The sequence below is a fragment of the Leptopilina heterotoma genome, unplaced genomic scaffold (genome assembly GCF_015476425.1).
Source record: "Leptopilina heterotoma isolate Lh14 unplaced genomic scaffold, ASM1547642v1 Lhet_9, whole genome shotgun sequence".
Lineage (NCBI taxonomy): Eukaryota > Metazoa > Arthropoda > Insecta > Hymenoptera > Figitidae > Leptopilina > Leptopilina heterotoma.
The window spans coordinates 1,235,762-1,262,644 of record NW_025111193.1 but is presented as its reverse complement, the minus strand read 5'-3'; the positions used below and the strand labels follow the sequence as shown (position 1 = coordinate 1,262,644).

The window sequence follows — 26,883 nt, the reverse complement described above, 5'->3', positions numbered from 1 at the left end:
TATACCTCCACGTTTCTGATATACTCAGAAACGTGGAGGTATACAAGCGCCTTAAGAAAATTCTGAATTTTTGGGTCTTTTTTGTTTGACTCCTTAACTAGGAAATAACGACGAGTTCGAACACAAAGTCTTGAATTTTTCTAAATAAATGAACTTCAAAAGGTTTCAATTTTAAATTTTATAAAATTTAAAATACGAATGTATTTAATTAGAAAATTTAAAGAACTTAGATTTTTGAAAAATTTTAATAATTTGAATTCTTCTGAACTTATTTAAATTTTCTAATATATATTTACTATATTATTAAAAATAATGGATTTATATAAGAATTTTAGTTAAAAACACTAAAAAAAAATTGAATTTTGGAGAAGATATAAATTATTGAAGAAATTCAGTTATTTTCAAAAGTAAATTCTTTGCAGAAATTCAATTACTTATGTTCAATTTTTTTTTTAAATTCTAGGCAAGATTTCAATTATTTTTACAAATTTTACTCAATTCAATGATTTTCAAAATCTACTAGGTATTTTAATAAAATTTTATAAAAGGATTCAATTATTTAAGAACATTTTTAATAAAATTCTAAGCAAACAATCACTTATTTATATAAATAATAAAAATTTCACAACAATTCAATTATTTACAAATTTCTTTTTCTTTGCAAACAATTCAATTATTTTTAGAAAAAATAAAATTTTTAACAGGGATTTAATTATTCATATTCAATTTCATAAATAATACAATTCTTTTTAGGAATTTAATTATTGTCATAAATAATAAAACTCATTGCAGAATTTCAATTTTTTTCATTATAATTTTAATCGAATTCCTCGAAAACTGTAATTATTCTTAAAAATTTTATTAAAATTCAGCAAAAGAATTCAATTATTATTTAAAAATTTGTTGATAAAATTCTTTATGGGAATTGAATATTAAGAAACATTCAATTATTTAATAAATTATTTATTTTTGTATTTGAATAATTGAATTCTATAGTAGAATTTTCTAACAGAAATTGATTTAAAAATGAATTTCATTAAAAATTTTAGATAATAATTGAATATTAAAAGCATTATAGCGTGAATTTTTACACGGAGAGAAATTTATAGTAGTGGGTAACATAATTGTGGTTAGGGTGACCATCTTTAATGCTACGTATACAGACAGCTATCTAGATAGTCACCGTTACCATCAATATCATCAGGAGTAACATCTTGGTAGTAAGGGGTAGCATAACTATATTTTTTTTAGCATCTGTGATGGTTGGTAGTAGCATAATGATAGTATCGTGTAACATCATCTTTTTAACATCAAAATCTGACTATCCATTTCTCTCAGTGTAAAAATAGTTAAATTTTGAATAGATTCAAATTAAAATTTTTGAAAAACTGAATTTCCCATACAATTAACTATAACAATTCTGTAGAATTAGTTTTTTTTGAGAAAAGTTTAAGTGAATTTTTTTTAAATTATTTGAAGTTTTTATTTTCTAATATACAATAAATTGAATAATTTTCGAATAAATCGATAAAATTTTGTAAAATTGAATTGTAAACAAATGGATTTAAATTATTTGAATTGAAATGATGAAAATAATTTTGAAAAAGTTACAGTAACAATATTCTTATAATATAAAATAATGTTTTTATCACTCGATCATCTTTAATTATTATAAAACATGAAGAAATTGATCACTCCAAGTCTTCGACTAGATATCTTCGTGCACTGAAAAAAAATTTAATTGATTCAATTAACCGATAAATTGACTATTATCAATTAAATATTTACTTGAATCAAATAATATTTATTGGAGTCAATTAAATGGTATTTGAACCAATAGTTTCAGTATTTGAATCAAATACCGTTTAATTGACTCCAATAAATATTATTTGATTCAATTAAATATTTAATGGATAATAGTCAATTAATCGGTTAATTGAATCAATTAAATTGTTTTTCAGTGTGTTTTATAAAAAAATTCTTAAAAGCTGTTAAATTGCAAAAAGGTTTGAATTTTAACTTTCTGAAAATCTTAATACCTTTGGAAAAGTAATAACCCACGTGAAACGATTCTACGGAAAGCGCTCTATACGTAAATTCCGTACGAAATTCTTTACGGAATTTCCGTAGAGCGCTTTCCGTAGAATCATTTCACGTGGAAACGATTAAGTATTTTTTTAAAAATAAAGTTATTGATGTTTTCGAATAATTTTACAATTAAAGAAATTCGTAAACAAATGTACAATAGAACATTCTTTTGAGTATCCAATCATTTTTAGAGTGAATCGCAGAATATTTTTTAGGGTCAGGAGAAAAGTCAAAATTTTGTCTGGAAATCAGGGGAAGAAGAAAATTAAATTTTTGTGGCAACCCTGTAATAGTTATAGAGTAATTTTTCAAATAGTCGTTTGACCAAATTGTTTGTTTTGTCGTCGAGTAAATATGTGCATTGTGTATATGTATATATATACGATTTGCGGGACAAATCGAGTAAACTGAGAATCGATATGCTAGGTTCATAAATACAGCAATATGCTGGCGATTGAATATATATAGTTCTTCAATGGTATAGAACGAGTGTTGACTTTAGTTAATCAACAGGCAGGGCGATGAAGGCAATACACAAACTTTTTTTTCCTCTCCCCTCTCTTCGAACCGAAAAAAAGCGCTCATTGTTCCTGAACCGTTATTTTAACTTTTTATTGGTACACATTATTCCGAATGAACAAACATTCATTGGGAATATGTTTTCATATATGCAAAAAATCGTTTGCTATGTATAAAAAATTTTATTCGCTACGCCATTTCAGAAAAGATATACATCCGTTTCTTTTGGATAATAGGAAAATTGTGTTTCGGAGTTTCTGCAGCAAATGTTAGATTATCTAATCAAATCTTACTTTTTGAATTGAGTCAGTTTTAATTTTTCATTCGAATATTGCAAACTATTTGCGGGTTTTGATTCAGATGTCAAAATCTGTACATATTATTGTTTTGGTTCCAAAATCAAAAATCGACTTTTTTGCTTGATTCAAACAAGGGAACCTTTGGGTTTGATTTCGAGGCCAAAATTCGGTTAAGGTTTGTGATTCGAATATAGGTTTTGATTCCAAAATTAAATGTGCTTTTAGATTCGACTCAGATAACAGAATCTGTTTAAGTTTTTGGTAAATCAAAAATCGACTTCGTTTCATCTTAATCCGAACAACAACGAAGTCTTTGGTTTTGATGTTGAAACCAAATTCGATTTTGGCTTTTGATTCCAATATTGAAAATTGTTTAGGGGCTTGATTCCAAAATTAATGTGGTTTCAATTTCGAATAACAGTATCTGTTTAAATTTTGGTTCCCAAATCGAAAATCAATCATTAAAGAAATTGAATTATTTTAAGAAGCCTTCCTATAATTTATTTATTAGAATTTAACTATTATTGTCAATACATTTTTAATTAAATTTCTTGAAAAAATTAAATTATTTTTCAAAAATATTAATCAAATTCTCTTTAACAATTCAATTTTTTTCGAAATAATTTTTAAAAAATTCTTTGTAGAAATTTAATTCATTTCAATAATTTATTAAAATTCAATTATTTTCAATATCTACTATTTCAATAAAATTTCATAAAAGAATTCAACTATTTAAAAAGAAATATTATTAAAACTCGTCTCAAGAATTCAATTATTTTCAAAAGTAATAAAATTCTTTGCAAAAATTCAATTATGGTCAAAAGTTTAAAAAAAATTCTCTTTAAAATTATCTCTTCAATTATCTTTATAAATAATAAAGGAACTTATTTTTGAATAAATAAATAAATAAATAATAAAATTTTTCTCCAAAATTCAATTATATTCAAAAATTTTAATAAAAAATACTTTGCAAAATTTCAATTATTTTCAAAAAATTTTCTCAATTCAATCAAATTTTTTACAGAGATTCAATTATTTTTAATACAATTTTAATCTAATTTCTCCGAAAATAAATTCTTCTTTAAATATTATATTTTTGTATTTAAATAATTGAATTCTCGTAAAATTTTCTAAAAAAAATTGATTTAAATATGAATTTCAGTTAAAATTTTAGCTAATAATTGAATATTGAATTATTAAAATACAAAAATAAATAATTTATTGAATAATTCTCATAAAGAATTTCATCAACAAATTTCTAAATAATTAAATTCTTTTGACGAAATCAAATAAAATATTTAAGAATAATTACATTTTTCAAAGAAATTGGATTAAAATTGTATTAAAAAGTAATTGAAATTCTGCAATGAGTTTTATTTATGAAAATAATTTATTTCCTAAAAAGAATTTTATTATTTATGAAAATAATTAAATTTCTAAAAAGAATTTAATTATTTATGAAGATAATTGAATTCTTGACTAAAATTTTATTAAAATTTTTGAAAATACTTTAATTCTTTAGAAGAATTTTAATAAAATTATAAAGAATTGCATTTTTTCAGAAAATTATATCAATTATTATTTAAAGTTTTAACTGAAACTTATTTTTAAATAAATTTTTATTAGAAAATTCAACAAAAATTCAATTATTTAAATATAAAAATTAATAATTTATTGAATATAATCTAATGTTTCTAAAAATTGTACTAAAAATAATTGAAAATCTGCGAAGAGTTTTATTCATATTAATAAGAAAATAATTGAATTCATAAATGGAATTTTATTATTTATGAAAATAATTGAATTATTGCGAAGAAATTTATAAAAAAATTTGTAAATAATTGAATTTCAGTGGAACTTTTATTATATTTATGAAAATAATTAAATGTTTGCGTAGAATTCTGTTAAATTTTTTTTTAAATAATTATTTAAAAAAAAATTTTAACAAAATTCCACGCAAACATTTAATTATTCTTTTGGAAAATTTTATTAAAATCATTGATATTGAAAATCATTTAATTGAGGAAAATTTTTGGAATTAAGTGAAATTTTTGGAAAGAATATAATTAATTTTAAAGATAATTGAAATTTCGACAAGAATTTTTTGAACATAATTATTGAATTTCTGCGAAGAATTTTATTTTTTTTTTTTAAAATAATTGAATTTCTGCTATCATTTATAACTTTCCTAAAAAAATTTAATTATTTTAGTGTTTTTAACTAAAATTCATATTTAAATTTATTTTTATTCATAATAATTTATTAAATTCGATTAAAATTGTAATTTTGCGCTGAATTTTTTTTCTATTTTTCAAAAATCTAAATTCTTTAAAATTTTTAATTAAATTCATTAAAAATTGAAATTTTATAAAATTTCTTATTAGAACTTTTTGATGTTCATCTATTTATTTAAAATTGTATATGTAACACTTTTAAAATTGAATTCATTTTGCATTATTTGAGTAAAATTATTCATTAAATAATGTATGAATAATAACTTTATGACAGTTGTTAAAGATAATTAAATTATTTTAAATGAATTATTGTCAGAAATGGAAAAAATGGAAGGTTTTGTACTAAAATTCGTGGTAATTTCCTAATTAATGAGGCAAACAAAAAAGAAACAACAAAAATTCAAAATTTTCTTATGAATTCTAAAAATTAATTAGATTTCAAGAATAATCACAATAACTGTCCTGTCATTTCTAAATAAATAAAAAAAAATAAATAAACTTTAGAAAACAACAATTTTCCAGAATTCCGATCAAAATTCCCTGACTTTTCCAGGTTTTTTCAAGGTTTATAAAATTCCCTGACATCTCCAGGTTTTCCATGTTTCCAGGCTGTGTAGCAACTCTGAAAATATAAATGTAGTTTTCAAAACCTGGAAAAATTTCGTTTTTTAACCTGGAAAAGTCAGGGAATTTGAAATGAGCAAAAGCGTGGCAACCCTGAATATATTTGGGTTTTGATTCAGATATTAAAATCTGTATAAGCCGTTCGGTTCCAAAACCAGAAATCGACTTTGTTTCTTCTTCATACGGACATAACATTTAGGTTCCAATTTCAGAATGAAAAATTCTTGAGAATCGCAAGAAAATACGTCGTAGTTTCGTTTCGCTCTGAATGATAAAACAACATTTAGGTGATGGGAAGAATAATTTGGTTTTTGCTATTTAGAAATCTAAGGATTATTTCCTTCTTTGCTAGTTAGGAGTTGCTTGCTAGGAGAAGGAAGAATTTGCCTCACTTCTATCATTATATTGTGGCAAATCTCCTCCGCAAAACGGAGGAGAGACATGCGAGTAAGAGTGATGATAAGGGGGAAAAAAAGCGTAAACATGAAGCTGAAGCAAACACACAACAACAAACAGACAATATCGCCAGGGCATTCAGAGTACGGCGGATTATGCCTTGAATTTTGCAGGGCCATATTCATTTCTGAGATTGGTTTCTGGCTTCTTCTTCCGCTTTTTCTTATCGTTGTACTCGGAACGGATCCTCACTTTTTCTCCCCCGCCGCCCCCCGACCATTTCGTTTTCTGTCGTACCGATGAATTTGCAGGAGAAGGAAAGAAAAGTGCAAAAATAAGAGAGAAAGAGAGGAAAAGGAAAAGAGTTGGCGAGCTTATTAGTTCCTTCGGAGGAAAAATAAAAGTAATACCGACATCATAGCTATACATATATAACAAGACCCATTCAACTATATAGGAACTAGTTTTTCTTATATAGCTATATCCGAAAATACAATCCGCTGAATCTTTTGCGATATCGAAAATTGAGGATGATCGGAAAAATTGTACGTGGGGAATATGCTTTCTTCTTTCATTAGAAGCTGCAAACGTTTGGTGTACTTCTGCCTTCTTTTTCGCAAGGAGAAATTATTAGTTTTCTCCCATTGCTATGTTTAAGAAACGAAAATTAATTTCTTACTTTTCAATTTCACGAAATTAGTACTTTTTCACCCTTTTTCTCTTCATACAACTATCTGACTAGTATTTAAAAAAAAAGTTACTTACTTCTTTTTTTTATTCAAATTCAAAGTTTCTGAGCTAATTGTAAATATTTGACAAAAATCTATAAAAATGATTGGTTCAAGTTTCGACTTTGATTCTCTCTCACCTGAGTTGCAAGACTTTTCCCGCAGAGCGCTAGTGGCGCTTGTGTTCCGAACGGAGCACGTGGCGAAAAGAAAATAAATTCGCCCTCATCATCTAAAAATTCGTTTAATTAATATTTAACAATAGTGAATTCACTAATTATTTCTCAGTTTTTTCTCTAAAAAAAATTTTTCGAAGTTTAATTTTTATTTAAAGTTTGTCAAAAATTCTATAAAATTGTGTGGTTCATGATTCGATTTTGGATCTCTTACCTGAGTTGCAGCACTTTTCCCGCAGAGCGCTAGTGTTCCTTTTGCTACTGTTGAGAAAGGACCACGTGTCAAACAGAAAAGAAATTCCTCATTATTTCATACATTTCGCTATCGAAATTTTAATTAAGTGTTAAAAATGTTGTGCAATTAATAATTAATCGCTTAAAATTATTTTCAAATCGAATTTTTATGCATAATTTCGTAACTGTAAAATCGAAAATGTTTACAATAGAATCAATAAAAATGTGTGGTTCATGATTGTTGCAACACTTTCTCCGCAGAGCACTAGTGTCGCTTATGCTACTATCCCCAAGTAAGTACATGAAAAACAGACATAAAAAATAAACTTATAAATAATAAATTTGTAAATATATCATATTCTACAGTGTAAATAATTATAAACAAAAATTTTGAATATTTATTTTATTTTAATTAAAATTTTAAAATATTCTCTTTAAAATTTCAATTACACAGCCACACAAAAAAAATAAAGTGTCTTGATCTGGGGTCGAGACATATGTATTCCAAAGTATTTTGATGCGCTGAATCCGAATCCGCCATCAGAATTTGGCCAATGGGTCCTGGTTTCGCCCTAGCCTCAAAAAATACCCTAAAATCGTTAACATGGTCACTTTTGAATTATCAAAATTGAATCTAACCGCATATTGATAATTTTTTAAGATTCCTTAATTTAAACAAACTATTTCTAAGCTTTTTAATTAAAAATTCATATAAAACATAAAAAAAATCGAACCTAACCTCAAAAACACATCTAAGATTCAAAATAAACAAATTATACCATACACAGCGCAATAAAAAATAGGTAAGCTCATGAATGTAACAACTTAGGTGTTTCTATGATTTCTGATTACAAAGACGGTGTTAGTTTATCAAAATTAAAAATGGCGGATCCAATATGGCGGACAATATAATTAAAATTTGTTTGGATTGGATTGAAAATCGATATTCGGGTGTTTTCGGGGTCACTGATGATGAATCCCATGACGGTTTCTAAAAATTCAAAATAGCGAATCCAATATGGCGGTCTTTATTATTCTAACGATTTTTTTTTTATGTATTACTTGCGGTTTTTCGGGACCTTTGATAACGAATCGTATATCAATTTTTATAATCTTAAAGTCTTACAAATTGTTTTCTATCAATTTTTCTAACAATTCGTAAGACTTTAAGATTATAAAAATTGATATATGATTCGTTATCAAAAGTCCCGAAAAACCGCGAGTAATACATTTAAAAAAATCGTTAGAATAATAAAGACCGCCATACTGGATTCGCTATTTTGAATTTTTAGAAATCGTCATGGGATTCGTCATCAGTGACCCTGAAAACACCCGAATATCGATTTTCAATCCAATCCAAACAAATTTTAATTATATTGTCTGCCATATTGGATCCGCCCTTTTGAATTTTGATGAACTAACACCGTCTTTGTAATCAGCAATCATAGAAACACCTAAGTTGTTACATTCATGAGCTTACCTATTTTTTATTGCGCTGTGTATGGTATAATTTGTTTGTTTTGAATCTTAGATGTGTTTTTGAGGTTAGGTTCGATATATTTAATGTTTTATATAAATTTTCAATTAAAAAGCTTATAAATAGTTTATTTAAATTAAGGAATCTTAAAAAATTATCAATATGCGGTTAGATTCAATTTTGATAATTCAAAAGTGACCATTTTAACGATTTTAGGGTATTTTTTGAGGCTAGGGCGAAACCAGGACCCATTGGCCAAATTCTGATGGCGGATTCGGATTCAGCGCATCGAAATACTTTGGAATACATATGTCTCGACCCCAGATCAAGACACTTTATTTTTTTTGTGTGGCTGTGTTATCTTTATAAATAATAAAATTTTTCTTTAAAATTCAATTATATTAAAAAAATTTTTTAAATTCTCGTCAAAATTTCAATTATTTTTATAAATAATAAAATTTTTCTCCAAAATTCAATTATATTAAAAAATTTTAATAAAATTCTTAGGAAAATTTCAATTATTTTTAAAAATTTTCAATTCAATAAGAATTTTACAAGAATTGAATTATTTAGAAATTTTCTGTAAATTTTTTCGCAATAATTCATTTGTTTACAAATTTTTTATATATTTACCCATTTGTGATTAAATTCTAGACTGCAGGGAATGTATATAAATAAATAAAGTTCTTCGCTATAATTCAATTATTTTAATAAATAATATCATTTTTTATAGGAATTCAATTATTTTCATAAAAAATAAAAGTGTTTTTTTATTATTATAAATAATAAAACTCATCGTAGAAACACAATTATGTTCGAAAATTTTTAAAAATTCAATTCAATTCAATAATTTACACAAATAAAAAAATTCTCTTTAGGAATTCATCTCAAAAATTCAATTATGTTTTCTAAAATTTTTTAAAATTTTCTTAAAAATTTCAATTATATCTTTTTAAATAATAAAATTCTTCTCTAAAATTGAATTATTTTCAAAAAATTTTAAAAATTCTCGACAAAATTTCAATTGTCTTTGTAAATAGTAAAATTCTTTTCCAAAATTCAATTATTTTCAAAAATTTTAATAAAATTCTTGTGAAAATTTCAATTATTTTTAAAAATTTTCCTCAATTGAGGCTCCGGATCAAAAGGGCACTTTTACCATGTAAAGTCTATGCGGAAAGTGCCCTTTTAAGATCCGGAGCCTCAATTATTCAACGATTTTCAATAACTACGATTTTAATAAAATTTTCAAAAAAAATTGATTTACTTAAAAAAAATGTTGATAAAATTCTACTCAGAACATTTAATTAATTTCATAATTCATAATTAATTAAAGTTTCACAGGAATTCAATTATTTACAAATATTTTATAAATTGCTTCACTATAATTCAATTATTTTTATAAATAATAAAAATTTTTAAAGGCGGATTCAATTATTTTCATAAATATAGTAAAATTCTTTTTAGGAATTCAATTATCTTCGTGCATAAATAACAAAAGTTATCGCAGCTTCACAATTATTTTAATAAAAACAATTTTAACCAAATTCCTCGAAAAATGGAATTTTTCGTAAAAATTGTATTAAAATTCGTCGAAAAAATTTAATTATTTAAAAATTTGTTGATAAAATTCTTTATAAGAATTCAATTCTAAGAAACATTCAATTATTCAATAAAATGATTTATTTTTGTATTTAAATAATTGAATTCTTGTAGATTTTTCTTATGAAAATTGATGTAAAAATAAATTTCATTTAAAATTTTAGATATTTAATTAAATATTAAAAGCATTATAGCGTGAATTTTTTTGAATTTTGAATAGGTTTCAAATTAAAATTTTTAAAAAACTGAATTTTCCATACATTTAACTATAACAATTCTGTAAAATTTATTTTCTTTTTAAAAAAGTTTAATTGAATTATTTTCTAATTATTTGTTGGTTTTATTTTTTAATTATTTAATTGAAGAATTTCCAAATAATTGAAATTTGTTTGTATAATTGAATTGTAAACAAATTAATTTAATAATTCTCAAAGAACTTTTTAAAATATTATTGAAAATTAATATAGATAATTGATTTATAGAAGAATTTTAGTTAAAAATTGTATAAAATAATAATTGAATTGAAATGATGAAAATAATTTTGAATAATTTGCTGTAACAATATTCTTAATAATATAAAATGTGGACGTCTACATGAAAAGGGCCCATATTGTCGGTTCTAGTTTTCGAGATAATCGCAATTTAGTAATTTTGGAGCAAAATCTTAATTTTTTTTTTATTTTTTATTATCAATCTACATGTTTTGACAAGTCGAATTATGCGGTTTTCGTTAATTTATCGATAATTTAACTGTTTGATTTCATTGGTTCTTTAGAAAAATGAAAAGGGCCCATTTTGTCGGTCATTTGCAAAAGTAATCCGTATTTTAAAAACGGAGGTGTGGAAAAATTTAAAACCTCTTGATTTTTCATTAGTTGGTATCGCAATCTTTAATTCCGTTTTTCTCGAAATGAGGTTTTTGGCGTTCTAAACTTTGAAATTCCGTAACTCAGCGAATTTTTAACCAAAAAAGTTCTAAGACCACTCAAAATTTTCTAACTTTTGCCAGGAATACGCCCATATAGATAACTCTAATAGTGCCAAAATGGGCCCTTTTCATGTGGACGTCCACAAATAATGATTTTATCACTCATCGTTGATTTTTATAATTATATTCTAAGTTGTTGAATTTCAAAACGGTTTGAATTTGAATGTTTTAAAGAATTTAAATCCCTTCGGAAAAATAATAAGTAAATATTTGTTTTAAAAAAAAGTTATTGATCTTTTCGGATAATTTTACTTTAGAAGAAATTTGTAAATAAATGTAATAGAATATTGTGTTGAGTATCTAATAATTTTTAAAGCGAATCAGAATATTCTTTAGGGTTAGGGAAAAAGTCAAATTTTTGTCTGAAAATCAGGGAAAAGTTTAGGGGAAAAACAAAATAAAAATTTTGTGGCAACTCTGTATTTATTTATTATTGGGTCTGAATTCGTGAAATTTTCACAAAAAATAAAAAGTATTTTTTTTTAAATCGAAATGTTGACAAAACATTTCTATTTGGCCTTAGGAATGTGTCCACCACAGAATAGAAAAAAAATATTTTTTTATAAAAGTTATTGCAAAATGAATTTTTTTGAAACTTTAAAAAAAAATATTTCTCCTAAATGAATAAGCCGATTTAAAAAAAACTAAGCTAGAATGTAAAGGAGATAAAATATACTTTTGTTTAGAATTAGAAAATTTTTAAAATGTTTATTTTTTAATAATTATTTAATAAATTTTTTATAAAGAATTTATTTTTTTAATGTTCTGCGCTTTTTAAAAATTTGAAAAAACGGAGATGCGATTCTGATGCTTTTCATAAATAAAACATTATTTTTAACTATACGAAATGAACAAAACACTGTCGAATTACCATTTGCATTCAATTATTTAACCATAAAAATAATCAAAAACTAAGTGTTTCGCCGGTGCACTATACCGCACCAATTTTATTTTCATTATAACTTTTAAAATAATTGTCACTCCTAAATTTTCTTAACGGATTTGATTCCTTATAGTTTTAATTGTACCTATATTGCGATTTTTCAAAATTTTAAATGGCGCAGAACTATTATAATTATGATTTTGGTATAAATAAAAGGGTTGGAAAAAATTGGTAACACTTAGATTAAAAAGTTCATAATACAAAAATTTCTTGCTCACCGGAAAGAAAAAAAAGAATCACTTGAAATATTTTGATTTATTAATGTATATCGATTATTCAGAATTTCAAGTTGAATTACACATACGCGATGAGTATATATATATATAGGTAATATTGGGAAAGAATACACACAGTTCATCTGTTTTGACTGGTGGAGAATTACCCATATGAAACATAGCAAGTTGATGAGGGGGTTTTGTCGAGATCCATATTGTATTATTTCGTTCCCATCATATTCATAACGAAACACGACATCATGGAGAGCTTGTTTGCCACCGGCTATATTCCCTCTACCCCCATATCGTCTGATAACCGCTGGAATGCATTCGTTCTAAGTCGAACAGCGCGCACTATCAGCCAACCCCTTATTCTTCTTTCTCTCTATTTTTTTACCACTTTTTCCCTCTTATTTTAAACTGATAAACATTCTTGATGCCTGTCTAAACCCGCCTCTAATTATTGGAGAATTTTAATTAATTGTTTCAGAGAAGATGGGTAAGACAGGTTCTAATTATAGATTTCTCTCTTACAGTACCGACAGTTTCAGGAGGCACACTGCTTCTGGTTTTTTATTTATTTACGTGAAAAGTATTTTTATTTACCTTGATGAATCAGAGTGATGGTTGATCTCAATATTTTTAATCGTTAATTCGATCGAATGATAAGTTGTTATTATATTGAAAAGTTATTTTTTTTAATTTGAGTAAAGTCCCTCATTTAGTTGATCTAAAAAAATTTTCTTGGAAAAAAGAATTTCCAAACTTATTTATAGAAACCGTTGTTCCAAAATTACCCCTACTGAAGTGAGGGTAATTTTGGAACAACGGGGGTATATCAGGAACGCGGAAGTTTTTTATTGAAACTTTTCATTATATAAATTTTTTTTGGTTTTTGTTTTGTAAAACAGTTTCTGCTTAAAAATTTATTTATTCTATACAAATTGTGTAAAGTAGAAGAATTTTGTAAATTATTAAAGAAAATATGGAAGTTGATAAAATTTTTATCAAATTATATTTTTGTATTAAAACTAATAATGGAACAAAAATTTAATTTAAAAAAAATTCTTAAATAGATCCGTCAACAATTTTTTTAGAATATTTTGAAAACTTGGAGAAAATTTTTAAAAGAATGTTTTCAATATATTTTAATAAATGGTAATTATTAATTACTAGCGCCTCAGACGGCCTACGACCCTCTTCGTTGCTTCTGTTTCATCTTCCTTTTTGGTTCAATTTTTAAAAGTTCCCACGTTAATTTTTATAATTTATGTTGTTTTTTAAATAAAAAAATTTATTTTTTATTTACTTAAAGTATTTTTAAAATAAAAATATTTTAAATTTTCATTTTTAATATTTAAATTTAATTTTTTTTCTAAAGTTAAATTCAGATACATGGATCAAGTGTTTAATTAAATTGAATTTAAATGTTATCAACTTAAATATTTGAAAGGTAATAATCTTATACTATTACTATTTTCTAATGTTTTGTATATTTTTTTTTTATTCTACAAAATTAATTAATACAATAATAATATATTATACAAATTAATTAATATAATTAAATAAAAAGTAAATTAACTATCACCTATTTTAAATGAATCATTCTCAGCACTAAAAGTATTTTTTATTTTCTGTGTCTTGTCTTGTTATAAAAAAACTTTCATAATTGTCAAAATAAATTCAGTGGAACTGAGAATTAAAAATTTCTAAGTAAAATAATCATTCTCAGCAATAAAAGTATTTTTTATTTTCTGTGTCTTCTCTTATTACAAAAAACTTTCATAGTTGTCAAAATAAATTCATTGAAACTCAAAATTTTAAATTTCTAAGTAAAATAATCATTCTCAGCACTAAGTTTTTTTTGAACTTAAGCCATAAAGAATTCATTAATTTGTATTTTTAATTAATTATTATTAATATATTAATCATTTATTAATTTATTAATTCTGGATTACCGACTATAAATTTTTTTTTAATTAAAAATTTTTGTAACGTTTTGGAAATAATTGAATTCTTAAAAATTTTAATGAAAAATCTTCAAGTGTAAAATTAATAAAAATGAGAATTAATGAAAATTAGGTTTGTAAAAATAATATTAAAATATTTAAAAAAAAAAATAATTCTCTGAATTTTTTCATTCTAATTTTTTAAAATTCAATTATTTTCAATATTTGCCATTACATATTTCCGAAAACTCAAATACATACAAAGAATAACATTAAGATTTTTTAGAATCATTTTTAACATTTTTGCGAAAATAACCATATTCAAAATTTTTCATTAAAATTCTTCAAAAAATTAATTAGTTTTTTTTTTTAAATTATACTAATTCTTCGAATTGTTTTATCATAATTCTTTAAGATTCAATTAACCTCGGACAAAGTAAATTAACAATTTTTTAAAATTTACTTTTTTATACTTATTAAAATTTCAGAGAAATCATTTATAATTAAAAATCTTCAAAAATTTGATTATTTTTTTGTATTTTTTCAAAGATTTTACTAAATTTCAATTAATTTTTAAAAGATTTAACCAAATTTCAATTTTTTGGACATATTTTAATATTGTATTTAATTGTAAAAATATTGTCTTTCAAAATTTATTTACATAGAAATATTTTTAGAAAATTAATTTTAAGAATTTCTTTTTAAAAATTTTTGAAAATATTCTACCTTAATAATCTTTAAAAAGAAAAATGGACAGTTCCTATTATTATAAAAACTTTAATTTTTGTATTAAAATAATTGAATTATCGAAGAACTTTCGGAAAATTATTAAAAATTAACATAGATAATTTATTTAGAGGTGAAGTTTAGTTCAAAAAGGTAGAAAATATTTGAATTTTGAAAGGTTAATGTTGTAATTTTTAGAAATTAATAAATTTCAGAATATTTGAAATTTAACAAATTTTATTTCCCATGAAAAAAGAAATAAGAAGTATTTAAATATTTATTTAGCAAAATTATTCGAGTTTTGATTAATTGAATTTATAAATCAGTGAAGAATCAGGGAAATACAAAATAAAATTTTTTGTGACAACACTGAATTTAATAAACTTCTTTTCTATTTTTAATCGACTAAATCGACTTTTTTTGCTAGTTAAAGTTTATCCGAGGCCTGAAAATGGTATTCTTTGCTACCTAATCACCCCTGTTGACGAATTATAGAATTTTAATAATAATTTAAAAATAATAATAATAATAATTTTAATAATTATTATTATTAATTTTTGTGATAAATGGCCTTAATACAGCCTAAATTTTATTACGAATATTAATTTAAAAAATAATTCTGATGATGGCAATAAATATAATGATTGTGAATAATGCACAAAGTTTTGAAAAATTAGGAGTGAAATTTTTTTTTTTATTGAGAAAATTATGGGGAAAAAATTTATTATATATATATATGTAACTGGGATATAAACGTACTATAGAAACAAGGTTCGTGGCTACATATGCGGTAATTAACGAAAGGGGTTAGTTTAGCTAAAGGCGGGGCCTACACTAACCAATGGGATCGTACACTTCTTGCGGATGCTGGTATAAAACACACTCTGATAACACCGCCCGCGGGTATTCTCTCCGCAATTTTTAATTCCCCCGTTTTTATTCTTGTTCTTCTTCCTTTTTTATTTGTAAATAATATAATATAAATTTGCCCTTCTAAATTTTAGGGCTTTGATTCTGAATACCTGACATTCATTTTTACTTCATTTGTTAATTTATTCTCTCGATTCTGCTTGTTTGTATTGGGAAAGAAAATTACCACAGCGGGCTCGGTGTCGCTAGTGTTTTGCACCAAAAATGGACGAAATGGGTGTACAAATTTAAAAAAAAATATTAACTTATATTGTGACTTCTCGGTTTTAATGTTAAGTATAGTTTTTTAATAAGAAAGTAAATAATGACCAAGAATCTTAAAAAATATTTCTTAAACATTTGAATACTTCAAATATTAACAATTTTTGCAACCTTGTAAACCCCCCGTGTGGAAAAATATTGTGGCAGTCTAGAGTCCAATGATTTCCCGATTAGCAATCATCAAGTCCGTCTAATTCTAGACGGTCCATCAAGTCCCGAATCAGTGACTTAACAGATTGGCTTATTAGAAAAAATCTAAGTCAAATATGTCCGTCTAGTACGGTGTTATTAAGACCGTCTAGATTTGGTCTAGGATGTTATATGCGCATGCGTCGATGAATGCCCAGCTGTTAAGTAACATGGCGCCTAATGGCGTCGCGTCGTTTGGCGTCGTTAGATCAGTCAGTGTGTGATGCATTTTGTTTGTGAATTATAGTATTTGTTGTGGTTTCTGTTTTACGTGAATAATAATGTGCTATGTTGTTGTTGTTTTCTGTATAATTTAATTTTAAATGTGCCCTGAAAAAAATGATTTTGATGTGTTTCTATGTGTTTTGATTAGTCGGCTGAAGCTAGCAGTCGTACTCAGCATCAATGTTTAGGCGTCATCTACAAATATGCCTCTCCTTTAAATTTTGTAATACTTAATGATTTAAAAAACCATCGAGTATTGTTATTTGAGAATCAATATTCACTAAATAGCAAATTTAGTAAGTTTTTATTTATTAATTTCATTAATTATTAGTGGTTGACGCCTAAAGATTGGTGCTGAGTACGACTGATAGTTTCATCCGGCTGTTTTGATTTGCAGTAAATTTTATTTTACAAAAAGACTACTATCTCCAATGCCAAAGATTAGGAGGGACACAAAGCCTTACGCTTAAAGAAAGTTGAAGTGAAAAATACAGAAAGTTAAAATATTTTTTAATAATTTTATATAAAAAAAAGTCATTAAAATTATTTCAAATATAATTAAGTTTTATCATTCTAAGAATAGTTGTCATAACATATAATGAGAAATTTTGAATAGACGTAGATTAGAATTTACTAGCACTGCTGATCAGACCAGAAACGCTGGTCTATTCTAGACGATAGCGTGGAAGTTTCGTTTCAATTCTGAACAGCCGCTCGACAAGACCGTCTGCCCTGGGTCTAGAAAGACGTTAGACAGTCTATTAAGCGCTTGGTCAGCGCCCTAAAATTTTTCCACACGGGCCAGAGCTGACATTTTTTAGTTCACTTTATGGTCACTACGTGTCGCATTGCAATTTTAAATCCAAAATAAATATTTATAAAAATTAATGAATGAGGAATGCGGAGAAAATGGATGAATTTTTTGATACTTCACGAAGAAAAAATTTGCCTAGAGCAACTAGTATATTTTTTAAATTTTTATTTATCGAGTTGAATTTATAGCTAATAGGTCTGAAATTACAAAAATTAATACTCGAGTCAAAAAAAGAGAGAAATATAAAAAGTAAGAAAGTAAGAAAAGTAAAAAAGGTTAAATAAACAATTTAACAGAATGCATTTGTAACAAACTTGATTTTTATTATGCTATTTTTACATGAGTTTTACACATTTTTCTCTCTGATAACGTACATTTTTCTCTTGAAAACCAGAGAGCGTAGAAAATTTAATAAGAAAATATCTCGCAGAGCATTTGCATTACTAGCATTCTTCACAATCTTTTTATTATTGTAGACAATTTTTCTGATGTGTATATATGTATATATTCTGACATATTCCTATACTTTCTTGCACATCTGTGCATGATTTCATAGAAGCGAAACGAAGTTCGCTTAGCTTTGTATTTTTCTGTTTTTGACTCATACAATTCATATACATATATATATATATATATATATAGCGTCATCATCGACTTTGCCTTTAGGCGCCCAATCGTTTATTTTGTGTCTAGATTAGCTCTAAACGTTCTTCATCCATTTTCGCCATAAGACTAAATCATGTCTTATATTATATACTTTGCTAAAAACAATTTTTTATTAACTCCCGTGTGGAAGAAATCTTTTCTGCTGGAAATAAAAATTTTCGCCTAGAATTACAACTTTTCGCCTAGAATAATGATTTATAATTTATTTAAAAATCGGGTTATTGATATGTTTTCGAATAATTTTACAAAGAAAATCGTAGTTTTAAAATTTTTTTTTTGATGAAGTTTCAGTGATAAAAAAAGAATTTACCTTAAGGGACCTAAAGTGAAATGTTGTTAGAAGATTGATTTTTAACGAATTCTTTCGACACCTCGTGTCAAATGATTTCAACGCAAGAGGCAATATATGTGTAAAGAGGTATGCAATTTTTGCTCTATTTACAAAACGCGTGCCAAATAAATTTGGCATACGCATCTGTATTTACATAAAACGTATGAGTATAGTATTTTGTTTACAATATAACACATGAAACCACTCCTTATACTTGATGAAATTCTTTTCCTTTCTTTCTAATATAAACCTTCAAAACATTTTACACCTCGAGTATATTAACCAAAAATATTTATTTATTATATTATCAAAAATTTAATACTCTTACCAAAAATTTCATTGCTTCAATTAACAAACATTTAATTAAAGAAAATATTCCTTTTGTATTGACCAGAATTTAATTAAATTTATTACCAAAACTTCAATTAATTTTATTACCAAAAATTTAATTCATTTTATTACCAAAAATTTCATTCATTTTATAACCAAAAATTTCATTCGTTCCATTACCGAATATTTAATTTTTGTTTGATTTAAAAATAGCTTCCTTTTAATAATTTTTGAAATAATTTTGAAGATGGTTCAGAAAAAAATGTCTTGAAGAATTTATTTTAGAATCAACAAGAAATGAAGTTTTTCTTTCTATTTTCAAATAATAAGAGGGAAAAGGCACTGGAATTAATAAAAGTATATATTGTAAAAAAGGGAGTTCAAAAGAAAACAGTTTCCTCCACTTATTCCACTCAATTTCTTTCTTACCTCTTATTCGAGTGAATCGCATCTTTTCTTTTCAATCCTCAATTTTCATTCAGTTCAGAGTATATCTTGCACAAAATTGAGGATCAACGTATCCTTTGTACAAAAGTCAATTCACTATACAGAATGTTTACTGTAAAGTTTTAAAAGCCTTTCACTATATTTTCTCTAAATTCAGAGATTCGATAAAAAAAAAAAAAAAATGACGGAGCTATTTAAAAATAATTTTTCTTCCACAATTGGTTGTAATAAAAATAATATTATTTGATAAAAATTTTATTAACTTTGTTAAAAATAGTATTAGTTACTTTGTTAACAAACTATTAAACTATTTTTTTAAAACAGAAATCTTATGAAAACAATTTTTTTTCTGTAAAAAGAAGATTGTTTTAGAAACAAATCTTAGAATTAAAGAAAAATTAAGGAGCATCTTGATGATGTTGGATGATAGTAATATAAATGACAATGAGATGTTTATGAATGAAATAATAATTATGACGATGATAACAATGATGATGATGATAATACAGAGCTTGAACTAGGTCCGTAATAATTTGCTTGAAGTCCGTAAAAGTCAGGTTTTTTCCTGACTGAAAAAAAGGTCCGTAAAGTCCGTAATTTGATTAAGAAAAGGCGAAAAGTTCGTAAATATTGTACGATATAATTTGGAGAATTTGAGAAAAATTACAAATTATTATTGCACAAGTGCAATTATTTTCAAAAGTAATAATATTCTTTTCCAAAATTCAATTATATTCAAAACTTTTTTTAAATTCTCGTCAAAATTTCAATTATTATTAGAAATAATTAAATTTTTCTCCGAAATTCAATTATTTTCAACAATTTTAATAAAATTATTGGCAAAATTTCAATTATTTTCAAAAGTTTTCCTCAATTTAATTATTTTTAATATCTAATATTTTAATCAAATTTTCCAAAAGAATTCAATTAGTTAAAAAAAATGTAATAAAGTTCTACTTAAACCTTTAATTATTTTCATAAAATAATACAAATTTTACGGGAATTCAATTATTTACAAATTTTTTATAAATTTCTTCGCAATTATTCAATTATTTTCATAAATAATAAAGTTCTTACAGGGATTCAATTATTTTCGTAAATAATAAAATTCTTTTTAGGAATTCAATTATTTTCATAAATAGTAAAACTCATTGAAGAATTTCAATTATTTTTTATACAATTTTAATCGAATTTCTCGAAAAATGTAATTATTCTTAAAAATTATATTAAAATTCGTCAAAAAATTCAATTATTTAAAAATTTGTTGATAAAATACTTTATGAAAATTAAATTTTGATAAACATGCAATTATTTAATAAATTTTTTTTTGTATTTAAATAATTGAATTCTAGTAGAATTAACTAATAAAAATTGATTTAAAAATGGATTTCAGTTAAAATTTTAGATTATTAATGAACATTATACAATTTTTTTCCGAAAATTTAATTGTTGATATTTTTTAAAATTATTTGAAGTTTTTATTTTCTAATATATATTTAATCGAAGAATTTCAATTATTTTTAATATAATTTCTCGAAAAATGTAAATATTATTGACATTTTATTAAAAGTCGTCAAATAAATTCAATTATTTAAAAATTTATTTATAAAATTCTTTATAAGAATTCAATTTCAAGAAACATTCAATTATTCAATAAATTATTTATTTTTATATTTAAATAATTAAATTCTATTAGAATTTTCTAATAAAAATTGATTTAAAAATAAATTTCAGTTAAAATTTTAGATAATAATTGGATATTAAAAGCAATATAGAGTGAACTTTTAGAAATAATTGACTTATTGAAATTAAGTTTTTTGAAAAAGTTTAATTGAATTTTATTATATTATTTTAATTTAATTTTGGAAAAGTTAGAAATTATTGCAGAAATTCAATTATTGTTAAGAAGAACAATATTCTTCGCAAAAATTAAATATTTTTCAAAAATGATAAAATTCTTCTTAGGGATTCAATTATTTTCACAAATAATAAAACTCATCGCAGAATTTCAATTATTTTTAATACAATTTTAATCGAACTTCTCGAAAAATGTAATTATTCTTAAAATCTTAAAAATTATATTAAAATTCGTCGAAAGAATTCAATTATTTTAAAATTTAATATTATTGAATTTATCACTTGGTGAAATTATATTAATATATGTATAAGAAGTTATCAATCCTCCAAGTCAATCAATGACTTGGAGGATTGATAACTTCTTATACATATTAATATTTTAAAATTTGTTGATAAAATTCTTTATGAGAATTGAATTTTAAGAAATTATTTATTAAATTATTTATTTTTGTATTTAAATAATTGAATTCTCGTAGAATTTTCTAGTAAAAAATTGATTTAAAAATGAATTTCATTAAAAATTTTAGATAATGAATATTAAAAGCATTATTGCATGAACTTTTAGAAATAATAATTGAATTTTGAAATTATTTTTTTTGAAAAATTTTAATAAATTTTTTTTATATTATTTAAGGTTTTTATTTTTTAATATATAGTTAATTGAATTTATTATAAAACATGAAGAAAATTTTATTTATTGTTTTAAGTAAAATGTTCTCTTATTTTATTTGTATTTTGGTCCGTAAAGTCCGTATTTTTAATTACTTTCACTGGTTCGAGCCCTGCAATTTATAAAACAAATGTCGTTTTTTGTTTACTGTAAAAAGTAGATTGTTTTAAAAACAAATCTTAGAATTAAAGAAAAAATTAAGAGCATCTTCATGATGTTGAATGATAGTAATAAATGATAATGAGATGTTTATGATAGTAATAAAAAAGATAATGATGATGGTGTTAGTAGTAATGATGATGATAATAATTATGACGATGATAACAATGGTGATGATAATAATAATTATCACAGTGATATTAATGATGATAATGATGATAATAATAATGATAGTGATGGTAACAATAACGATAGTAATAATGACGACGATGATAATAATAATAATGATAGTGATGATAACAATAACGATGATAATAATAATGACGACGATGATGATAATGATGATAATAATAATGATGACGATGGTGACAATGATGATGGTAATAATAAAGATGATAATAGTAATGATGATAATAATAATGATGACGATGATAACAATGATGATGATGATAAAAATACTGATGACGATGATGAAGATGATGGTAATTATAAAGACGACGATGAATAAGATTATGATACGATGATAACGATGATGGCAACAATAATAATGACGATGATGATGCAAATAATTTTGCAGTTTGCTAAAAACAAGGCCATTCTTAATTAGGGTATGCGAAATATCCTCCGGGGGAAAGCCATTGTTCTTGTTTACGATTTAAACCCATGTTGATACGCGTATATCGTGAACGTTATATGTAGATTTATTTAGGAAAACTCTAAAAGTGCAGAGGCATATTGCCCCTGGGATATCAAGTAGAGTACACCGACCAACGATGTGCAATGCCGCAACCCTGATGCTTTCCATTCAATCATGTAAAAACAACTATGCTTCGTTATATCCATAATACATATTTTAAACCCTCAAGAAACAAAAAAAAATAATAAAAAAAAACAACAAAAACTATACAAATAAATCCTAACATCGTATAAATTTTAAACACTCAAATCTCTTCACGTTCTCAACGTGCACATATAACTATTTTTCATATTCTACATTTCCGCATTCTTGAATCATTTGTTTCCAAAACATTTCATTTTTCTATCATGTTTGTTTTTGTATTACCTTTTCTTTCCATATTTTTTGTTTCTTTATTATTTTTTCCTTTCGTATTTTTTTCTCTTTCTTTATTATTATTTTGTCTTTCTATAAAATGATTTGTTGTGTTTTATCATCATTTATTGTCACTATAATTGTCACTTAATATTATTTCTTGTCTTTTGTCATAATTTATTGTCATTTATTATTATTTATTGTCATTTGTCAGCAATTATTATCATTTATTATCATTAATTGTTATTTAATTCTACAAAAACTCTGGAATAAAAATTCCAACTAAAGTTTAGAAAATCTCTCTATAGAGCTTCACCAATCATCAACTAAAAAAAATTCCCAATTAGCACAATTTTCAACCAAATTCGTTTAATATCGAAACAAATGTAATTGATTCTCTTTAAAAAATTCATTCACTTCATAAAAAAAAATTTGTTATCATTAAAAAATACTTTTCTCAATATTATTAACCACTTTAAAATTTTACGATTCAAATAAAGTGAATTCTATGATTAAATTTTACGATCAAAAAGGGTATTTTAAGGGGAGGAGGGGGAAAAAATGTCGAATTCTTAATTGGAATCGAGTTTTCTTTTTTTTTCTCTCTGTTTTAAATTTGTAATTTGAAGTATTTGGCGAATTAAAGCATTGGAAAGGTAGAAAACAAGGCATGAGCATTAAAAGAGAGTCGATTCTGAAATAAGATAATGTGAAAAAAAGAAGGTGGTGGTGAGGGGGAGGGGGGTATATAACGAAGACATTTGAGTTCTATTGGACCGATGGAGAGCGACCATGCTTATATGCATGGCAAAGCAATTAAATGCAATTCCAAAGAATCCACTCAGCACTCAGTGATAATCTGCAACAGTCTGCTTCTCCTGAGAATGAGAGTATAGTGGCGATCCTTACCTTTATCTTATTAGTCTACAGTTATATATTACAGTCTTTAAATGATCTACTCAACTTCTTCATTTTCCCATACACACACAAACAAACACGTGCAACTTTTAATAAACCTGTTATAGTGACAGAGAGCTTTCTTTAAACACTCAACAATTTATCGTAAAGAAAAAAAAATTAATCATTTCATCCTCAAGGAGAATAATAAATTTAATAATAATAAATTTAAAATAAATTTAAAAAATTAATAATAGTAATAAATACAATAAAGTAGAATTGGTTAGGGAAAAGTCAGGAATTTTTATTAAAAGTACTCAAAAAAGATTACATTTTTAAATTTCATAATAAAATTTTGAATTTTTGTATCTTTTTTGCTTGCCTTATAAACTATGAAATTACCACGAATTCTAATACATAAAACCTTGAATTTTTTCTATTTTTCACAATAATTTTTTATTAAATAACTTCAAACTTAAAAAACTATTATCAAATTATTACTTATAAATTTCAAAAAGAACTTAGATTTTTGAAAAATTTTAATAATTCAAATTCTTCTGAAATTAGTTAAATTCTTTAATGTATATTTAATCAATTATTAAAAATAATGAATTTATAGAAGAATTTTAGCAGAAACCATTAAGTGAAATTGAATTTTAGAGAAATTACAAATTATTGCAGAAATTCAATTATTTTCAAAATTAATAAAATTCTTCGCAATAATTCAATTATATTCAAAAGTTTTTAAAAATTCTAGGCGAAATTTAAATTATCTTTATAAATAATAAAACTTTTATTCAAAATTCAATTATTTTCAAAAATTTTAATAAAATTATTGGCAAAATTTCAATTATTTTCAAAAATTTTAATGAAATTCTTGGCAAAATTTCAATTACTTATTTTCAAAAATTTTAATAAAATTCTTGGCAAAATTTCAATTATTTTCAAAAATTTTAATGAAATTCTTGGCAAAATTTCAATTATTTTCAAAAATTTTAATAAAATTCTTGGCAAAATTTCAATTATTTTCAAAAATTCCAATAAAATTCTTGGCAAAATTTCAATCATTTTCAAAAATTTTCCTGATTTCAATGATTTTTAATATTTACTATTTTAATAAAATTTTCCAAAACAGTTTAATAATTTACAAATTTATTTTATAACTTTCTTCGCAATAATTCCATTATTTTCATAAATAATAAAATTCTTTTTAGGAATTAAATTATTTTCAAAAATATTAAAAACCACCGCAGAATTCAAATTATTTTTAATACAATAATTATTTTTATAAATATAATAACAACTTCACTGGAATTCAATTACAGTGGAACCTCGATTATCCGAACTAACCTAGGTAAGGCCGGGTTCGGATAATTGAAAGTTCGGATAATAGTGGTTTTAATGATTTTCATAATTAAATTAAAAAAATTGGACAGTTGAACTATATATATTTAATTTAATACATTTTTTAAAGATATATAAGTATATTGTAAATGTAAATATATATTAATTTATAATAATAAATTAATAAAACAGAGAATTCATGATTTTTTAAGATTTTTTTGTCATGAATTTCATTATTTTGCTTTGAAAGATGCTAAAAAGGTCCCGCGAAAATATGAATGATAAAAAAATAGAGAAAATAAATGTTAAGATTCGGAAGGTCAAGAAAAAGTTCAGATAACAGAAGTTTGGATAAAATGATTTTTGGTTCGGATAATCGAGGTTCCACTGTATTTACAATTTTTTTAAAAATTTCTTCGCAATAATTCAGTTACTTTCATAAATAATAAAATTTTTTTACAGGAATTCCATTATTTTCATAAATAATATAAATTTTTTTAGGAATTCAATTACTATCATAAATAATAAAACTCATCACAGAAATTAAATTATTCATTTATTTATTTATTTTTATGTTCCAAAGTTTAAAAAAATATCCCTCAAAATTTCAATTATCTTAAGGGCATTTGAACCATTTTCACGTCAAAATTTTAAAACTCATGCTTTGCACACATTGTGACGTCATAATGGTTCAAATGCCCTTAATAATTAAAAAAATTATTCGAAGAAATTCATGTATTTCCAAAAATTTTCCTGAATGCAATGATTTTCAATATCGACTATTTTAATAAATTTTTATAATAGAATTCAATAATTATTTAAAAAAATTGTTAATAAAATTTTTAATTATTTTTATAAATAATATAAGTTCCACTAAAATTCAATTTACAGATTTTTTATAAATTTCTTCGCAATAATACAATTATTTTCATAAATATTAAAATTCTTTCTCAAAATTCAGTTATTTTAAAAAATAATAAAAATTATCCCAAAATTTCAATTATTTTTAAATTACAATTTTAATCCAATTCATTGATAAATGTAATTGTTCTTAAAAATTTTATTGAAAGTCATCAAAAGACTTCAATTTTAAGAAACATTGAGTTATTCAAAAATTTTTTTTGTGTATTTAAATAATTGAATTCTTGTACAATTTACTCATAAAAATTTATTTACAAATAAATTTTAATTAAAGTTTTAGATAATAATTGTATTTTAAAAGCATTACAGCGTTCATTTTTTGAAATAATTGAATTTTAAAAAGGTTTCAAATTAAAATCTTTGAAAATTTGAATTTTTCATACTTTTAACTAACAATTCTGTAAAATTATTTTTTTTGAAAAAGTTTAATTTAATTTTTTTTTTTTGAAAATATTTGAAGTTTTTATTTGGCCAAAAAAAAAGTTTTATAGGCTATTAATATTAAATACTTAATTATTTTCAAGTATTTTCAACATTTTAATTCATTATAGTATTAAATAAATTGCGAGGAAACATTTTTTTCGCATGATTTT

At 23.8% G+C, this 26,883-nt stretch overlaps 1 protein-coding gene across 1 annotated transcript in view; it reads left to right on the top strand.

The window, feature by feature from the left end:
• The window catches only part of LOC122511732 (protein Wnt-1-like), a 117,750-nt gene that overhangs the window by 54,842 nt on the left and 36,025 nt on the right, over positions 1 to 26,883 (top strand). The window lies entirely within an intron of this gene.